This window comes from Macaca nemestrina, chromosome 13 (assembly GCF_043159975.1).
Source record: "Macaca nemestrina isolate mMacNem1 chromosome 13, mMacNem.hap1, whole genome shotgun sequence".
Taxonomy (NCBI): Eukaryota; Metazoa; Chordata; class Mammalia; order Primates; family Cercopithecidae; genus Macaca; species Macaca nemestrina.
The window spans coordinates 68,626,748-68,647,020 of NC_092137.1; the positions used below are offsets into that span (position 1 = coordinate 68,626,748).

At 38.4% G+C, this 20,273-nt stretch overlaps 1 long non-coding RNA gene across 1 annotated transcript; it reads left to right on the forward strand.

Moving 5' to 3' along the window:
• Positions 1 to 128: 128 nt before the first annotated feature.
• On the forward strand, positions 129 to 14,728 carry LOC139357886 (uncharacterized). Its single transcript, XR_011611836.1, has 3 exons — positions 129 to 1,061; positions 2,738 to 2,888; positions 12,141 to 14,728. It is a non-coding gene; the product is annotated as an uncharacterized lncRNA (long non-coding RNA).
• The last annotated feature ends 5,545 nt before the right edge of the window (positions 14,729 to 20,273 follow it).

A 20,273-nucleotide genomic window follows, 5' to 3' on the forward strand; every position in this document is an offset into this window, starting at 1 on the left:
CAAAATTTAAAAATATTAACATATATGTGTGTATACATATGTATGTGTACACACACACACAACTAGAACCTTCTAGAGCTTTTAGTTTGATACCGTAAACATACTAAATTATATTTTTGGAAATATAATGTTTTCTAAATGTTTTTCAACTGCCAAAACCCTTTCCTCAAAACTAATGTTAATATCACTGAGGGCACTTGTGTTCCACCAACTACTGTTCCCATAAGTATTGAGATATGTTGCATTAGATACACACCATACATATTTCCTGTTATGTGCCACTTGTTGAGAGTATAGAACAGATGCACACCATCTAGTATTAATCTTTAAAATAAGCATAATCAACCTGTATCTTGCTGTAATTATGTGTAATAAACTTAGGGGTATCATGACCTCCGCTCATTGTGAACTCCTTCTCCTTTCTCTGAAGACCACCCATCTTTGGTGGGATGAGGGCAGGAAGAACAATGGAAGCAACAGACAGCTACAGTCCTCAGCAACTGAGGCTCACTCAGGAAATCCACCAAGACAATGAGTCCCTGGGTCCTTTCTTGAAGCAATATAAATTCATTAACCCTGGTCATGACTAGAAAAGAGGAAGAAAAAATAGGCACATGACAAGCCCAAGATGTTTCCCAGCTCAGAGTGGGGGTTTGAAATACCCCCTTTTATTCACCCACTTTTATGGTGGCAGAACCATTCTCTTACTCATTTGTACTGGCTGTCTGGTCTTGCCCTATTTCATGCAGTCTTAGTGGAAATGCTGAACACAGTGCTTTGTGCTGGCTGTCACTCAGGGAAAAAAGTAGTATGGAGATGAGTCAGCCAGTGACAGGGTCATAAGGAGATTGTCTATGATTTTCATGAGGGGAGCTGGGAGTTGTGAGCTGTCAAGGTTCTTGTGCATTCTGAGGTCTGGGCATTCTATTTGAATAATGGCAGCTTTCCAATATCCTTTTTTTATTTATTTTTGGAGATGGGGTCTCACTATGTTGCCCAGACTGGACTCGAACTCCCCAGCTCAAGTGATCCTCCAGCCTCCCAAGTAGCTGGGACTACAGGTACGCACTATTCTATCCAGCTCAGCATCCTTCTAATAAATACTTTTTATTGTTTAAGTAAGTCAGAGTCAATTTTCCTTTCTGCCAATCAAATAATTACAGTGGAATTGGGGTCAGGGTGCAGTATAATCAGAGAATATATACTAAGATTTTAACAGTAACAGTTGCTTTCTAAAATTGTTCTTGTCTATATTTTCTACAATGAATAATGAATATGTATTATTTTTATACTATCAAATGAAAGGATAATAGAGCTACTTTTACCAGGATCAAAGACAGAGATAAAACCAGGCACCTGAGGTTTGTTGATTACCACAATTGAGCCTTGAATTTGGCTCTAAGGTTCCTGGGAGTTAAGGAGAAAACTTGGGACAGGAAACATATGGGTTATTTAGTCTGACAAAAAGAAGAAAACATATTTTGTTAAAGAGATGAGGTTTCTCCTGGCACTGAATTTAAGGAGAAATCTTGTACATGTGTGTGTGGGTTCTTGTGTAAGATACATAGAGTAACCTAACGGCTATTATCTTGAAATGTGGTTTTACAAAAGACAGAATGCTTTTCAAATGGATTTTTATATTATTACGGTATAAAAACTAAGAGACTCACAGTAAATCTTAACATAATGAAGATATCTATGCAAGATACGAAAATAATAAGGTCAGATAAATTTCATTCTTCAGGTACCAACCTAATGCAGGGAAATCCTACCAACCTAATGCAGGGAAATCCTAGCTCTTACTTTCACTTACCTTAAAAGCCTCACTATTTCCAATGTAGATCCAATTCACAAAATGATTCTTCTTCTTCTTCTTCTTCTTCTTCTTCTTCTTCTTCTTCTTCTTCTTCTTCTTCTTCTTCTTCTTCTTCTTCTTCCTCTTCCTCTTCCTCTTCCTCTTCCCCTTCCCCTTCTCCTCCTCCTCCTCCTCTTCCTCCTCCTCCTCCTCCTTCTTTTTTTTTTTGAGATGGAGTCTCACTCTATCGCCCAGGCTGGAATACAGTGGCGCCATCTTGGCTCACTGCAACTTTCGCCTCCAGGGTTCAAGTGATTCTCCTGCCTCAGCCTCCTGAATAGCTGGGATTACAAGCGCATGTCCCCACACCAGGGTAATTTTTGTATTATCAGTGGAGATGGGGTTTCACCATGTTGGTCAGGCTGGTCTCGAACTCCTGACCTTGTGATCCGACCACCTCGGCCTCCCAAAGTGCTGCAATTACAGGCATGAGCCACCACACCCGGCCAACACAACATTATTCTTCACAAGTGAATATATTTGTGATTAGTTTGTGCACATTCCTCACTGAACGGCAGAAATTTAATCAAACACATCCAGTCGAGTTGGCTCTTCTTCCCAGTTATCTCTTTTCACCTCTTTGTCAACTCCAAATTTCTATAAATCCTCTCTGATCCAAGTTCACCTCTTGACCTCAACTAAGGACCATCAAGTTTTTGCCAGCCTTACTTAATAAAAATGTATGGTTTAGTTAGTAGAATAATTTCCATTTATTGTTCTAAAACAAGGCCTTTAATGCCTTACCAACCTATCAAAAAATATTATCTTGGGACTTCTGCTTTTGACATGATGGTGAACTACATAGTCTTAAAGAGCTCTTCTCTTACCAAACAACTTGAACCAACACAAAACCTAATTTTTATAATATTGCTTGTATCACAGAAAACAGGAAACTTTCCAAAGGAAAACAGTAACAACAACAACAACAGACACCCAGGGAGTCCTAAGTGCCTCTGAGAAGGCAGAGTTGAAGAGGGGTAAACAAAATTAAGAGATCAGCCCTGCAATCCAGAAACTCAGCTGATGGCCCATGGTAAGATGAGGGAAGTTGGGGGAAGGGACAAGTTTAAAATCCCAGGTGCTCCAAATATGTATTAAAAGTGGTTGCAGGCCGGGCGCGGTGGCTCACGCCTGTAATCCCAGCACTTTGGGAGGCCGAAGTGGGTGGATCACCTGAGGTCGGGAATTCAAGACTAGCCTGACTAACATGGTGAAACCCCGTCTCTACTAAAAATATAAAAAATTAGCCAGGTGTTGTGTGTGCCTGTAATCCCAGCTACTCAGGAGGCTGGGGCAGGAGAATTGCTTGAACTCGGGAGGCAGAGGTTGCGGTGAGCCAAGACCTCATCATTGCACTCCAGCCTGGGCAACAAGTGTGAAACACTGTGTCAAAAAAAAAAAAAAAAGATTGTAGGTTTGTAACAGCCTCCAACTCCTTAATGAGGTGAATAAAAATCATCTCTGGAGGAAAAATTCTTAATTTAAGCCACACATTTTTCAACAGATGAATTTCAGCAAAATATCAGTTCATGATCAAAGATCACCAAAACCATATAGAAGAAAAAAGAATAAGATTCCACACAAACAATAAGCAACACACTTAGACCACTAATGACTTCAGGTATGAGAACGCCAGCTAGGAAATATAAAATATGGATGAAATATTCAAAGAGATAAAGGATGAAGCCATAAAGATGAGTTAGGTCATGAGACTATAAAATATGCTAAGGTAGCTATAAAAAATAATTTAAACTTTAATGAGACCAGGTAACAATAATCCATTTCCAAACAACATTACAGAGCTGGGGAAATAATCAACTATCCACCAGCAGTAGAATGAATACATTGTGGGCAATAGAATACCATGCATTAATGAAAACGATCCAACTAGAGCTGTATGTTGTCATATGAATGCATCTCTCAATACTAAACTAAAGAAACAAGATCTTCAAGAATAAAAATAATAGGATCCCACATACTTCAAAAACAGGCAAATTATGATACCGGTTGGAGATATTTGTGTGTTTATATGTGCACATAAATGATAAAGGAAATCAAGAAAATGATTATCATGCCATCAAGATAGCTGTAATCACTGGGAGTGTGTGAGGGAGGGATGTATGAAGGAGAGAGGCACATGGGGTTTCTAGGACGCTGGAACTATTCTATTTCTTGACGAGTGGTTATGCACATATTCATTTCATCATTTTTCTTTGAAGTGTTTGCACATTTTATGTACTACTCTGTGTATGTATCACATGATAAAAGCAAAGAAAAAAGCCACACAGGGACCCACACTCCCGCCAATGAGGATAGTTATGTTGTTCTTATCTGACCACATCCATCAGTAAGCGATATATCAGAGCTGCCTCTCAAAAAAACAAACAACAAGAAAACAATCGAAAAGCAGAGAAATTTATTAAAATGGATTGTACGACAGTTAAGAATGCTTGTCCATCAAAGACACTGTAAAGGAGAGAAAAGGCAACCTACAGAGTGTGAGGAGATATTTATAAAAATTCCAGAAAAGTCAGATATACACTAAGGGCTCAGCTGGGGTAACTACCTCATTCTAGGTGTCTGATGCCATCTCTGTCTCTAATTCTGCTTGTGAAAATAGTTTTATTCTCCTTTCATATTATAAAAATAATACATATTCATTATTTGTTGTAAGAAATATAGACAAGGAAAATGAAAAGAAAAGCAACTGTTACTTTTAAAATTTTAGTGTATATTATATGATTCTACATCCTACTACCATGCCTCAACTTCATTATTGTTATTTGGTTGCCAGTAAGGAAAATTGACTCTGATTTACCTGAACAATGAAAAGGCTGGGCATGGTGGCTTATGCCTGTAATCCCAGCACTTTGGAAGGCTGAGGCAGGCAGATCACCTGAGGTCAGGAGTTCAAGAGCAGCCTGCCCAACATGGCAAAACCCCGTCTCTACTAAAAACATAAAATATTAGCCGGGCGTGGTGGCAAGCACATGTAATCCCAGTTACCTGGGAGGCTGAGGCAGGAGAATTGCTTGAACCTGGGAGGCAGAGATTGCAGTGAGCTGAGATTGAGCCACTGCACTCCAGCCTGGGCCACAAGAGCAAAACTCTGTCTCAAAACAGAACAAAACAAAACAAAACCACACACAATGAAAATTATTTATTAAAAGAATATTACAGAGGCTTGTTCAAATCAAGCAGAATGCTCAGGCCATGGAATATACAGGAACCTTGGTGGCCCTCAGCTGTCAGCAACTGAAATCATGGGCAATCTCCCTAGGACCCTTCCTTGGATTGTTTTATCTTTAAACAACTTTTGTTCCTGAATGGTTACACTCCAGATCTAAAATTCCAGCAAAGGTGCTTATTAGTGGGCATGGAGCACTGTATTAGGAAATTCCCCGAATACATGGAATGTGACGAGGGCAGGCACCCAGACTAAAGGAGTATGTGTATATTTGGGGGGAAGGTTGTAAGGGGACAGTTATTTTCCCATGAAAACAAGGGAAAAATGATGAGCCATCCAAAACAACAAACATAAGACCATCCTCTGCATATTGTTTTAAGGCAGTGTTTTATTTTTTATTATTTTTACTTTTTATTTTTTTGAGACAGAGTCTCGCTCTGCATGATCTCGGGTCACTGCAACCTCGGCCTCCTGGGTTCAAGTGATTCTCCTGCCTCAGCCTCTCAAGTAGCTACGATTATAGGAGCATCCTGCCTTGCCCGGCTAATTTTGTTTTTTTTTTTTTTTTTGTATTTTTAGTAGAGACAGGTTTCACCATGTTGGCCAGGCTGGTCTTGAACTCCTGACCTCAGGTGATCCGCCTGCCTTGGCCTCCCAAAGTGCTGGGATTACAGGCATGAGACACTGTGCCTGGCCTTAAGGCAGTGTTTTAAAACTTAATATTTCTCAATACTTCTGTGTCCTTAAGGATTCCCTTATAATTAGTTTTAGCTTTTATATTGAAATATACAATACATCCAAAGAGTGCAAAAATTGTAAGGGTATAGGCTGATGAATTCTCACTGTGTAAGTATCACTAATATCAATAAATAAAATAATGTCCCCCAAACTCCCCTAATCATTACTCACATATTCCTTCCCAAAGATAACCACCAACCTGATGTGTAACATCATGAATTAGTTTTACCTGTTACTGAATTTTGTGTGAATGGAATCTGTGTGAATTATTTTGTCTGGCTTTTTTTGATAAGTGTATTTGTGAGATTCACTCCTGTTGCTATGTTTGGCAGCTGTCTATCTGTGCATATGTTATATAGCCTTTCCATTGAATAAAAATACCATCATTTATTTGGTATATTTATTTACTGTTGAGGGAAAGTAAGCAGTTTCTACCTTTTAGCTAGCACAAAGACTACAGTGATGAACTCTATACCATTTTTTTTTGTGTGTGTGAACATATGGGTGCATTTGCAAATGTTCAGCTTCAGCAAATATTGCCAAATAGCTTTCCAAAATTGTTTTGCTAATTTACATCCCCCCATCAGTGTACAAGAGTTTCCAGTTCCTCTACATTCTTGTCAACATTTGTGATTGCTAATCTTTGAAATGTTAGCCATTTTTGGTGGGTGAGTAATGGTATCTCATTACGGTTTGAATTTATGTCTAGGTTTTAAATTACATTTCCATAGTGACTAATGGGATTGAGTGTTTCCCTCATAAATTGAACGGGCCTTTAAAATATTCTCTTTTGTAAAAAATACCTGTTGTGTCTTTTGCAAATTAAAAAAAGTCTATTTTTTCTTATTCATTTGTAAGAATTATTTGAATATTCTGGATATGATTTCTTTGTTGGCTAAATATATTCCCACTACCTGTTTCCACTCTGTAACTTGTATTTTCATTCTCTCAATGATGTCTTTCGATAAACAGAAGTTCCTCAGGTTAATATAATTCTATTTCTTAATTTATTTCTTTTTGCTTAACCTAAGTTCTTAAATATCTTTCCCCATATTTATTCATTAAAGCTTTTGTTTTCCCCTTTCACATTTAGATCTACACAAATTCGGAGTTGGTTTTAACCTCACTTTTATCCACTAAAAAATAAGGTATAATTTATAAGCAGTAAAATATACTGCAGTGAGATACTCAATTCTGTGAGTTTTAACAAACACGTGCAGTTACTTAACTACCACCACAATTGAGACATAGTGCATCTCTATCACCTCCCCAAATACCCTCATGTCTTGTAGTCAACTGTTTCCCCCATTCTCAGGCCCAAATAATCATTGGTATTTTTACTGTCTATATTTTTCTCACCCAGAATGTCATATAAGTGGAATCATACAGTACGAGCTTTTGAGGCTGACTTTTTCACTTTACATAATGCAGTTGAGAGTCACCCATGTTAGTATGTATGCGTTTTATTGCTGGATAGTTTTCCATAGTGTGGATGTATCATTGTTTATTCATTTACCAGTTGAATTATATTTCAATTGTTTCTAGTTTTGGACAATTATAAATAAAGACACTATAAACATTCATGTCTATTCATAGCATTTTAGGTTAGCTTTACTTATCATTTAATTTGGATAAATATATAGAAGTTGAATTATTGGGTAATGGGATAAGTATATGTTTAACTTTATAAGAAATTACTGAATTATTTCCTAAAGTGGCTGTGCCATTTCATATTTTAACCAGCAACATATGAGTTTTCCAGTTGTTCCACATCCTCACCAGTACTTGGCATTATCAGTTTTAAAATTTTAGCTGTGCTAGTAGATGTGCAACAGCATCTCATGGTTTTAATTTGCATTTCCCTAATGACTAATGATGTTGAACATCTTTGCATGTGCTTATTTTGTCACATATATATCTTCTTTGGTGAAGTATTTACTAGTTTCCCGTTGCTGCTGTAACAAATGACCACAAAGGTAGTGGCTTAAAAAAACATAAACATATTATCACACAGTTTGGAGGTCAGAAGTCCTAAAACAAAGTGTTGGCAGGGCTGTGTTCGTTCTGAAGGCTTAAGGGGAAAATCAATTTCTTTGCCTTTTTCTATTCTTCAGAGGCCACCTGCATTCCTTGGCTCATGGACTGAGTCAGCAGCATATTATCTTCCAGTCCCTCTCTGCTTCCATCATCACATTGCCTTTTCCTGGCCTTGACCCTCCTTCCTCTCTTTGATAAGAATGCTCATGACTACTTTAGGCCACCTGGATAATACCTGCCTCAAGATCCTTAACTTAGTTACATTTACAAAGCCCCTTTTGTCATGTATGGTAACATCTTCACAGCTTCCAGAGTTAAGATGTGGACATCCCTGGAGATGGAGAGGCATCATACAATCTACATAAAGTGTCTTTTCCATTTATTTTGCCCAGTTTTGTACTAGGTTGTTTGTGTTTTATTATATAGTTTTGAGAGTTCTTCATATATTCTGGATTCAACACAGAATGTGATTTGCAACTATTTTCTCCCAATTTATGCCTTGTCTTTTCATCTTCTTGATGATGTTTTTCAAGGAGCAGAAGTTGTTCATTTTGAAGGATTTCAATATTTCAATTTGTTTTTCTTATCGATCATGAGTTTGTTGTTGTATCTGACAAACCTTTGGTAACCTAAGGTTGCAATGATTTTTTCCTGTTTCTTTCTTCTGCAAGTTTTCTAGTTTTAGCATTTATATTTAGAGCTATTATTCATTTTTAGTTAATTTTTGTGTATGATGTAAGGCATGGATCTTTTTCAGGACTTTGAATCTTGAATAAATTATGCAAAGACTAAAACACAGTTAGAATTCATTAGGCCAGGGGTGGTGGCTCACTCCTGTGAGTGAGCACTTTGGGAGGCTGAGGTGGGCAGATCGCTTGAGCCCAGGAGTTCGAGACCAGCCTGAGCAACAAGATGAAATGCCGTCTCTACAAAAAATACAAAAATTAGCTGGGTGTGGTAGTGCACACCTGTGGTCCCAGCTACTAGGGAGGCTGAGGTGGGAGGATTGCTTGAGCCCAGGAGGTAGAGGCTGCAGTGAGCTCTGATCATGTCAATGTACTGAAGCCTGGGTGACAGAGCCAGACTCTGTCTCAAAACAAAAACAAAAACAAAACAAAAAACAAACAAACAAAAAAACACATCAGCCACAGTGGTAGTTCGTGGTGGATATCCTGGTATCCACAGTGGTAGTTCATGTTGGATAACCTTTGTAAGTTCCAGAGTAACAATAGTGTCTGACAGAGAGCTCCCAAGTCCATTGGAATTTCATGGGTCATAGAAACATCTTTTGTTCTAGTAAGGTGACTCTTGGTGGGCACCTGGATGTTGAGGTTGGTCACCAGAAGGACCAAGCCATGATTAGACACTTGGAACTTTTAGCCCTACTCCCCGCCCCCTCCAGGAAGGAGAGAGGGGCTAGAGATTGAATTAATAATTGATCACGCCTATTTCATGAAGCTTCCATAAAAATCTGTAAACTATTGGGTTCGGAGCTAAGCAGGTGGAGGTGCCTAGAGGGTGCCATGCCCACAGAAAGTCTGGATGCTCTGCTCCCCTTCCCATATACCCTGTCCTATGCATCTCTTCCATCTGGCTGTTCATCTGTATCCTTAGTGATATCCTATATAATAAACCTATAAATGTTGAGTAAGTGTTTCCCTGGGTTCTGTGAGCCATGCTAGAAAATTAATTGAACCTGAGGAGGGGGAGCAACTTGGAATCCCGAATTTGTAGCCAAATTGTACAGAAATTGTGGGTAACTAGACTTGTGATTGGCACTTGAAGTGGGGTGCAGTCTTGTGGGAATGAACCCTTAATTTGTGGGATCTGACTCTACTCCAGGTAGATAGTGTCAGAATTGAATTAAATTATAGGACACTAGTTGGTGTCTGCTGAAGGGTTGCTTGGTGTGTGGGGACAACCCCCATCCTCCCGTCCCCCATCCCCCTATATTTTGGCAACCAGAGGTGAAGTATACTGTGTACTGTGTTGACTGGTAAGGAAAAAAGACATGTTTTGTTTTTCTGATACTCAAGGCAACTATATTGAAGATAACAATTTTACGTTCAACAAAACAAAACAAAAAATCCCTAAGCAAACAAGATCCTCAAATAATAACAACAAACAAAAACACCTTCCTTAGAAACCAGTATGAGATGATAAATATGTATTTCTCTACCACATCCAAACATTTTAAATTAAAGGATTTATTACAGGCATGGAAAAAGAATGTGACTGATTGACATTGTACTGCTTATTTGAGGAGATATGTGAGAAAACTTGAGCTGAACAGTATGATTTTTATTTATCCTTATTATGTTTAGATTGACAGACAGACTAATGTTCTAGAACATTGTTTTTTGGGCCCATCCCCTGTTTATATGTCTCTTTTCAGGTTCCCATAATGAAAAGAGATCTTCCCCTTGTAACTATATTCTAATATTAAGTTCTTGTTTGGTGGAAATTTGAGAGAGAATCAAATATGAGTTCTTAAAACACTCTGGACCTCTAAATGCTTACACTCTATTTTTTATGTTTATCTTTGCCTTTATTATATTGCACATTGTATTTGTTTTATTAGTGGTGACATAAGAATTTCCATGAATAATTTCTGAATGAGCACTTGCAAATGCTAACTACTACAGGATCAGAGATGAGAGAACATGAGCCTTGGTACTAGATGGACCTGGGTTTCAATCCCAGCTTTGACAGTTATTAGACTTTACAGAGGTTCTTAGCCTCTTTATGCCTCAATTTACCCTTCTGCAAAATGGAGATGATACCTTCCTGGGATGCACAGATTAGCTGCTCTATAAATATGGCTCTATAGAGGAGGACATGGAGGTTGAGAAGAGACAGAATTTGCATTCTCAAGGGCATTTACCGAAGAGCATTCTGGAGTGAATCCTAAGGGATGGATCTGACTTGCATTTTGCTTGCTTTTTTGCAGCCGTGACAAACTATGAGTTCCTCCCCTACTGCCTGCCTGCCTCTGCTGTTACCATGGTGATCCAGGTTCATTTTAGAAAGAGTCTGTGACAGGACAGATTGGTTTTTGCAATTTGTAAAAATCTCACTCTCTAAAAATAAGGACCAGGCAGCCAGGGTGGCAGTAACAACACGGTATTGGATAGAGTTTCTGCCACCTCTCAGCTACACGGTAGTAGTGGAGAACCTATTGTCAGCTTGGCATGCTGCTGGATTCTGGATCTCTGGGTTTATCTGGGGAATAGTCAACTGACTGATAAATTGTAGCAGTTAAAGATTGCCGTTAGCTTTTCAGTTTCCTCCCCTTCAGTTTCTTTTTTTACACCGCATCCCCTCATGTTCTGCCCCTTTCTAGCATCAAACACCTGCTCTCAAATCATTCATTCTTACCAAGTAGACACAGTAGAAGTCATTTAGTGGGCAATAAACATAGAGATTCCTATAAATTGATTTAAGAAAACTTTTTATTATGGAAAATTGCAAACATGAAAAAGTAGACTGAACTCATTACCCAACTTCAAGAATTACCAATTCATGACCAACACACATCCCCATGCAATTTCACCCTTGCCTATATTTTTGAGCAAATCTCAAAAATTGTTGTTACTTAGTTCATAAATATTTCAATAGAACCTCTAAAAGATGAGAGTTGGGTTTGTGTGTGTGTGTGTGGGTGTGCATGTATGTTTTTAACGTGACCACAATTCTATTTAAATTGACCTTGGAGTTGCTCTTTAACACCTTGGAGGAGTTTTAAAGAAAAAAAGTTACTTTCTTATGCTTCTTCTAGTGAAGGTTTAAAGGCTGCAAGAACTTCCCTCCTGTAACAAACAACTAGAGAATTGTGTTTTCAGACAGTGGACAACAGGCAACATAGGACTCTGAAACCTGTCAGGAGGAAAACCAATAAGGCGAGTCCTGTGATGGTTGCAGCTCACTGTCAGGAACCAACTTAGGGCCACCGTGCAGGAAGGAGAACTGAAACAGAGCCTGGCCAACCCACCGAATTAAGAAAGGAGCAATCCGAGTTAGGGGGGCCTGGCTAGGATTTGCAGGGCAGAATATCAATGAGTAAGGGATGGCAGGGGCAGGGACCTTGCCTTTTTTTCACATAACGATGTATTCATTCATTCATTCATTGATTCATTCATTCATTCATCATTTAAAGATTATTTAGTGAGTTCCTCTTATGTGCCAGGTCCTGTTCTAGATGCTGGGGTTGCAGCCTGCCTGATGATGTATTGTCCATCACCAGCAGTAGTTTCAGGTTTCATACTGACCATCCAACCAGTAAGACACAGTGGGACTGAGTCTAACACTAAGTTTACTCTGCAGATGGGAAACAGCATGCAAACATCTTTGATTGCATCAGTGGTCCCAAAACTGCTTGCTGGGAATGCAGTTACCATGAACCAGATCAAGGTATGTGTAACTCATTTTGAAACAGAAAATGTACTTGCCTAATACTCCACCTGCCTTTTGATATGATTTCAGTTACATAGGGCCAAGACTTAAGTGCCACTTCGCTGCTTTTCCAGTAAACAAGACAGATAACCAACTCATGGTATGTAATATTTGACATTTATGCAAGGAAATTGTGCTTTGAGAAGGCAATCCCAGGGTCATCTCTCCAAGCAGGCCTGCGGTTTGCCCTTTAGTCACCCGCATACTTTTGATGGGGATACACACAAACCTGGTATATCATCAAGACAGTAATGATAAATGTTATGATGGTCAATAAAATAGAAAGAGATAGAGGATGATGGAAGGTGCCGCTTTATACCTTAGTGAGGGGCGTCCTTGTGTATGTATCATTTGCATACAGCTAAGTATATCCATAAGACAATTGCTCAGAAGTAGATTTGCTGAGTCAAAGTATATGTGCTTTTCTAATTTGGTAAATATTGCCAAATTTCCTGTTACAGAGTTGCTCCATTTTGCATTTCTACCAGCAATGTGACTACTCTCCCCTACCTTCATCAGCACAGGGTACAATCTAAGTTTTGCATTTGAACCATTTAATACGTGAAGAATAGCATCTCATCATTCCGTTGTGCCTTCCTTTTATTATACATGGCATCACACATTTTCACAAGCTTAAGAATCATTTGAACTCTCTTTCCTGTAAACTGCCATTTCATATCCTTTATTCATTTTCTATTGTCTTTATCATATTTCTCTGTATGAATTCCTAGTACATTAGAGAAATTAGCCTTTTGTCCACGATCTGTAATAACTTTTTTTTTCCAATTTGACATTTGTCTTTTTCTTTTGCTTGTGACATTTTTCTCACACATACTTTTTTTACTTTTATGTAACTTAGTCTATTAATCTTTTACAGCATCTCATTATGAAATTATAAAAATAATTTTATCCCATGGTTTTGGATAGAACTTTCCTGATATCGTTTTTAACGTTTACATTTTTTATCTATCTGGAATTATTTTGATATAAGGTATGAGATATAAAATCTAAATTTATCTGCTTTTCCCACTTGATTATCATCACAACACCCCTATTTATTGAATAATAATTTGATTATATTTCAAAGCATACATATCTGCTCTTTACTGGCCAAATAGAATATGCACACTTTAGGGCTCCGTCAAAAGCTATAACCTCAAAACTATTGATGCTCAAGTTTTATCCTAGTAACGCACTATAGAAATGATCCCTGAAAGTAGAGTCTTTCAAGTTTTATCCCAAGCATTGTGATGAAAGATGATTTATGTGGAGGATTTTTTAAAGGATATTCATCTGACGTTTGTGTGTTTGTGTGTGTATTTCTTCTTATTTTTCCATTTTCAGTTTTGAAAGACAGATGATTAGAGAGTTTTATATATGGCTCCTATTGTCTTAACACCCATCAGAAGCAGGGCCTTTTTCTTTATTCTTTTATTTTTCACACGGAGTCTTGCTCTGATGCCAGGCTGGAGTGCAGTGGTGCGATCTTGGCTCACTGCAACCTCCACCTCCCAGATTCAAGTAGTTCTTCTGCCTCAGCCTCCCGAGTAGTTGGGATTACAGGCACAAGCCACCACGCCCAGCTAATTTTTGTGTTTTTAGTAGTGATGGGGTTTCGCCATGTTGGCCAGGCTGGTCTTGAATTGCTGACCTCACGTGATCCACCTGTCTATGCCTCCCAAAGTACTGGGATTACAGGTGAGCCACGGCTCCCAGTCTGGGCCTTTTTCAAGTTGAGCGTTTACTTCTTTACTTAGGATCTGTTGAGAGATTTTTTTAAATGGCTATACAAAATCTAAGACTGCATTTATTATAGAGGTATTTTATTCAGTGCCTTCTGTATGAAATACACAGGAAGCAATTTTTTTCCCTAAAAATCAAGAGTCAAAGAAGCTTTGTTTATCCCGTGGAAATGTGGCTCTTTTGGCGAGTTGATGTTAATGTAATGACTGATTTCTTTTGGCTGCCAAATAACACAATCTAGGGTCATAGGCATGCTGGGTGTTGTTTGAAGCTTGAAGGCTCTAGAGTGGGGCAGACCTGGATCAAGTCCCTTCTGTTACCCAGATAAGCTGAGTTGCTTTGGGCAAGTTATTTAACTTCTCTGTCCTAGCTGCCTTATGTGTAAGACAGGAATAATAATAATGACAGATGCCTTATTAAATTGGGAGGATTAGATGGGATTAAAAATAAGTAAAAGGTTTAGCACAATGCCAATACATAGTAAGCATTCAATATACACTAGCTGTTACTATTACTGTGGATTTATTTTGATCGAAGTGTTAAGAATCATACCATTTTTTAAAATGTTGATAGCATTTGGAAGATTAACAAAAGCCTTAGATGCATTGACATCTGTCCCTCCCAAGAGGAAGTGAATTATTTTTCTTTTGCTATTATTCTCAATAGCCTATAAACTATGCACTTGAAAAAGATTAAACTATCCAAAAATAAACAAAGTGTGAATGAATCCTATTATTTTATAGAATTTCAGAATCTAGATGTTGGACTTGAACTTAGATATTATCTAGTCCAATCTCCCTTTCCAAAGTTATTTGGTAAATATGTAAATAAACTCAGAGTTTAACTTTTTCCCCTATGCATGAGATTAAAGTATCTTTTAAAGAAATGTGAAGTCTACTTGAATCAGAATAAAATATATACATATTATTCATATTACTTCTAAACTTTAGAATGTCAAAATATTCTCAGAACTGAATTGTGATCTGATATTTCATTTGATCTAAATGCCATTGGGAAGCAGTTTCCTCCACTTTTTATGGGGGGTGGGAAGTGACAGGGCATGAGATCTCACCACGTGGGGGTACCACATCTAGCTCCATGCCCTGTGCAGCGCAGCCAGGCAGTAGCCAGCGAGGACTGCCGCTGCTGCAGACAGCAGGTTGTGCTGACCCAGGAATAACAGCTATGAGCTGATGATGTCAGTAACTTTTAAAATAGCTTATTTAAAAATCTTTTCAGTGACCTCAGCTACACTTAATGCTAGTTAGCTCATCTGGACATAGGCAGGAAATGTAAGAAGGATAGGTGACAACTGGAACTCGAAGCAGCTGTTATCTTAAGAAGCTCATTTTAGGAAAGAACTTGTCTGAACAAGTTGGAGATTGAAGACACCCTCGGTATCTAGTGACCATGATGTAGTTATAGATCCAGTGTGTCTCCAGCCGTGCAAGTCTACGGAAAATCTAGCATCACAAGAACCGTTACACATGTGTTTCTATCGCTCTGCCCATATCTTCTGTGATGGTGACTCTGGTGCCCTTTCTGGGTCTCCTGTATATTTTGGAGATTCTGTGGATAACTCACATGGACTCATGGGCTTAATTCTATCTAATAGGGTTTCCTCTATTGCCCCTCCTTACGATTCTCTCCTGCAGCCGTGCAGTCAACACAAATGAAAGAGAGATAAAGGGTAAAGGAACACATTGAGGGAAGATGGGATGGGTAAGTAATCCTCCAACCCTTGATTTAGATTTTCAAATGAAAAATAGATTAAGTTCCACTCCAGAACATACATTTAAAGAAGATGAATAATCCCATGGTGGATTTTGAAGAGGAGTCAGAGTATTGCATTTGAGGTGCAGATCACAAGTGAAATCTTGAAGAATGAATGGACTTTTCTTACAAGGATCAATGCAATGGTTCTTTCAGGGACAAGCAAATATGGGAAGTATATGACTCTTGAGATATATAGTTGATCTGCCTCATAGCATGCATTTAATTTTTTTTTTTTTTTTTTTTTTTTTTTTTTTTTTTTTTTGAGACGGAGTCTCGCTCTGCCGCCCAGGCTGGAGTGCAGTGGCGCAATCTCTGCTCACTGCAAGCTCCGCCTCCCAAGTTCACGCCATTCTCCTGCCTCAGCCTCCCGAGTAGCTGGGACTACAGGCGCCCACCATTACACCAGGCTAATTTTTTTGTATTTTTAGTAGAGATGGGGTTTCACTGTGTCAGCCAGGATGGTCTCGATCTCCTGACCTCGTGATCCACCCGCCTCGGCCTCCCAAAGTGCTGGGATTACAGGCGTGAGCCACCGCGCCCGGCGCATTTAAAATTTTGAAAGGTACTAACACATTGCTCTCCAAACAGATTTTTACTAATTCATATTCTCACTATAGTATATGAGAGTGCCTGTGGGCTCTCGCCAATATGAAAAAATTTCCAAGCCTGAAGAGCAACAAATAACATATCCTCATTGTTTTAAGTTGCATTTAAAAAATTACTAGTGAAATCACAACAAACAGTCTCTCAGACCACAGTGCAATCAAATTAGAACTCAGGATTAAGCAACTCACTCAAAACCACACAATTACATGGAAATTGAACAACCTGATCCTGAATGACTCCTGGGTTAATAATGAAATTAAGGCAAAAATCAAGAAGTTTTTTGAAACCAATGAGAACAAAGAGACAGCATACCAGAATCTCTGGGACACAGCTAAAGCAGTGTTAAGAGGGAAATTTATAGCACTAAACGCCCACATGAGAAAGCTAGAAAGATCTCAAGTTGACATACTAACATCACAATTAGAAAAGCTAGAGAGGCAACAGCAAACTAATCCAACATCTGGCAGAAGACAAGAGATAACTAAGATCAGAGCAGAATCGAAGGAGATAGAGATACAAAAACCTACAAAAAATTAATGAATCCAGAAGCTGTTTTTTTGAAAAAATTAACAAAATAGATAGACTGCTAGCTAGACTAACGAAGAAGAAAAGAGAGAAGAATCAAATGGAATAAAAAATGATAAAGGGGATATCACCACCGACTCCACAGAAATACAAATTACCATCAGAGAATACTGTAAACACCTCTATGCAAATAAACTAGAAAATCTAGAAGAAATGGATAAATTCCTGGACACATAACACCCTCCCAAGACTAAACCAGGAAGAAGTTGCATAACTGAATAGACCAATAACAAGTTTTGAATTTGAGGCAGTAATTAATAGTCTACCAATAAAAAAAAAGTCCAGGACCAGACAGATTCACAGCCAAATTCTACCAGAGGTACAAAGAGGAGCTGGTCCCATTCCTTCTGAAACTATGCCAAAAAATTGAAAAGGAGGGACGCCTCCTTAACTCATTTTCTGAAGTCAGCATCAACCTAATACCAAAACCTGGCAGTAACACAACAAAAAAAGAAAACTTCAGGCCAATATCTCTGATGAACATTGATGCGAAAATACTCAATAAAATACTGGCAAACTGAATCCAACAGCACATCCAAAAACTTGTCTACCAAGATCAACCCAGCTTCACCCAAGGCTGGCTCAACATACGTGAATCAACAAATGTAATCCATCACATAAACAGAACCAAAGAAAAAACCACAAGATTTTCTCAATAAATGCAGAAAAGGCCTTTGATAAAATTCAACATCACTTCATATTAAAAACTCTCAATAAACCAGCTATTGATGGAACATATCTCAAAATAATAAGAGCTATTAATGACAAATCCACAGCAAATATCATATTGAATGGGCAGAAGCTTGAAGCATTCTCTTTGAAAACCAGTACAAGACAAGGGTGCCCTCTCACCACTCCTATTCAACATAATATTGGAAGTTCTGGCCAGGGCAATCAGGCGAGAGAAAGAAATAATGGGCATTCAAATAGGAAGAGAGGAAGTAAAATTGACTCTGTTTGCAAACGACCTGATTCTATGTTTAGAAAATCCCATCATCTCAGCCCAGAAACTCCTTAAGTTGATAAGCAACTTCAGCAGTCTCAGGATACAAAAATCAATGTGCAAAAATCACAAGCATTCCTTTACACCAACAATAGACAAGCAGAGAGCCAAATCATGAATGAATTCCCATTCACAATTGCTACAAAGAGAATAAAATACCTAGGAATACAGCTAACGAGGGATGTAAAGGACCTCTTCAAGGAGAACTACAAACTACTGCTCAAGGAAATAAGAGAGAACACAAATAAATGGAAAAACATTCCATCCTCATGGACAGAAAGAATCAATATCATGAAAATGGCCATACTGCCCAAAGTAATTTATAGATTCAATGCTATTCCCATCAAACTACCATCGACATGTTTCACAGAATTAGAAAAAAAAAACACACTTTATGGCATCAGAGAAGACTCCATATAGCCAAGACAATCCTAAGCAAAACCAACAAAGCTGAAGGCATCATGCTACCTGACTTCAAACTATACTACAAGGCTACAGTAACCAAAACAGCATGGTACTGGTACCAAAACAGACATATAAACCAATGGAACAGAACAGAGACCTCAAAAATAACACTACACATCTACAACCGTCTGATCTTTGACAAATCTGACAAAAACAAGTAATGGGGAAAGGATCTCCTATTCAATAAACGGTGCTGGGAAAACTGGCTAGCCATATGCAGAAAACTGAAACTGGACCCCTTCCTTACACCTTATACAAAAATTAACTCAAGATGAATTAAAGACTTAAATGTAAAACCCCAAACCATAAAAATGCTAGGAGAAAACCTAGGCAATACCATTCAGGACATAGGCATGGGCAAAGACTTCATGACAAACATACCAAAAGCAATTGCAACAGAAGTCAGAATTGACAAATGGAATCTAATTAAACTAAAGAGTTTCTGCACAGCAAAAGAAACTATCATCAGAGTGAACAGGCAATGGGAGAACTTTTTTGCAATCCACCCATCTGACAAAGGTCGAATATCCAGAGTCTACAAGGAACTTAAACAAATTTACAAGAAAGAAACAACCCCATCAAAAAGTGGGCAAAGGATATGAACAGACATTTCTCAAAAGAAGACATTTACGCAGCCAACAAACATGAAAAAAGCTCAACATCACTGATCATTACAGAAATGCAAATCAAAACCACAATGAAATACCATCTCACGCCAGTCAGAATGGTGATTATTAAAAAGCCGAGAAACAATAGATGCTGGGAAGGCTGTGGAGAAATAGAAACACTTCTACACTGTTGGTGGGAATGTAAATTAGTTCAACCATTGTGGAAGACAGTATGGTGATTCCTCAGGGATCTAGAACCAGAAATACCATTTGACCCAGCAATCCCATTACTGGGAATATACCCAAAGGAATATAAATCATTCTACTATAAAGACACATGCACAAGTATGTTTATTGCAGCACTACTTACAATAGTGAAGTCGTGGAACCAAACTAAATACCTGTCACTGATAGACTGGATAAAGAAAATGTGGTATATATACACCATGGAATACTATGCAGCCATAAAAAGAAATGAGATCATGTCTTTTGCAGGGACATGGACAAAGCTGGAAGCTATCATCCTCTGCAAACTAACACAGGAACAGGAAACCAAACACTGCATATTCTCACTTATAAGTGCTAATTGAACAATGAGAACACATGGACACAGGGAGGGGAACAACACACACCAGGACCTGCTGGCGGTGGGGGGCAAGGGAAGGGAACTTAGAGGTCAGATTAATGGGTGCAGCAAACCACCATGACACACGTATACCTATGTAACAAACCTGCACATTCTGCACATGTATCCTGGAAGTTAAAGTGAAAAAAAAAATTACTAGTTAGATGGCCATTTTTCATCATTATTGTCCATCTATATTTCTTTTGTAAAATACGTTTTCCTGTCTTTTGTCCCGTTTTTTCTCTTAGATTTTCTTTTCATATTAGATTTGTAGGAGTTTTTCCTATGTTGTAAATAGTAGCTTTTTGTATTTTATACTTATTTCAAATATTTTTCTAGGCTGTCATTTGGGTTTTAACTTTAAAAAAACACAAATAATAGCTAATATTAACTAAGCCCTTACTATCCACCAGACATTCAGCTAAGAGTTGTACACAAATTACCTCATTTACTCTTTTTTTTTTTTGACAGAGTCTCACTCTGTTGCCCAGGCTGGAGTGTAGTGGTGCAATCTCAGCTCACTGCAACCTCTGCCTCCTGGGTTCAAGTGATTCTCCTGCCTCACTCAGCCTCCTGGGTAGCTGGGATTACAA